Here is a 1,253-nt window from a genome sequence, read left to right as displayed (position 1 = left end):
CCAGGTGACATCTCGTGGCCTCAAAGTAGAGGCACAGATCGGTTTCGTACCGAAACGAGCAAGGTAGGTTGCTTCTAACTAACTCATATATATATATATATATATATATATATATATATATATATATATATATATATATATCTATTAATTTAATCCATAAATTATAATGTAGATAAAAATGATAATCACCACTCGAATAAAGGGGGGAGCAAAAATTGTTATTGCCACGTACCTATTAATTTAATTAATGCGTGACAAATATAAAAAAAGAGCGTTTGTTGTATTTTGAGCATGTTTTGGTCTGAAAATGGCAAACCTGATCATATATCAATAGACATAATCAAGTATATTCAAATGGGAAATAAGCCACAATTTTAATAAAATCAATAGACATAACAAACAAAATATCAACAATAGTTATTTATTGACATACAGTTAATTGACATGCAGTTTATGTGCTAAAAATGTGAGGAGGGGGAGATGTCAATAGTTTTTTTAAAATTTTTAGAATTGTAGGGAAGTTCCGAAAAAAAAATGACAAATCTAACCGCGTCATTCAAAAGAATGAAAAAAAAATTTACGAAAATATAATTATTTCGGAGTTTGCCAAAAATTACTTACATACCTAAACTTTTACTAACTAACTTTTACTAACCTAAATTTTTTTGAAAAATTCAAAAATTTTTCCTGGGCTCAATTTTAATCCAAAAAATCTGAAAAAATCAGCATTTTTTTGAGCATGACAATGTATGTTCAAAATTTTTTTCAGATTTTTTAAACCAAAGGATCGCTCGGTAAATGCTAAAAATATGAGAAGGGGCACTAAAAAATGGGTTTTTTTCGAATTTTGAGGAATTTCCGGCGAGAAAATGGCAAATCTATCTTCGCAATTCAAAAGAATGAAAAAAATACACTAAGAAAATTATTTCGCAGCTAGCCAAAAATTATCTACATAACCTAATAAAATTTGAAAAATTCAAAGATTTTTCCTGAGCTCAATTTTGATCCGAAAAATCTGAAAAATGCAGTATGCTTTTGGGCATAACAATGTACATCCACAAATTTTTTCACAGTGTTTAAAGAAAAGGATCGTAAAAAAAAATGTCTTTCGAAAAAATACATTTTTTGCTATAGGGGACACCTGGGGTCACGTAGGGAGTTAAAAATTTGGTTAGGGGGTTTTTAAATATGCACGCTATAGCCTTTGGTCTTGAATACATTCGTAAATTTCTTGAAAACAAATAGAAATTTAG

The sequence above is a fragment of the Diabrotica virgifera genome, chromosome 6 (assembly GCF_917563875.1).
Source record: "Diabrotica virgifera virgifera chromosome 6, PGI_DIABVI_V3a".
NCBI lineage: Eukaryota > Metazoa > Arthropoda > Insecta > Coleoptera > Chrysomelidae > Diabrotica > Diabrotica virgifera.
Note: the sequence above shows the minus strand (reverse complement) of the source record.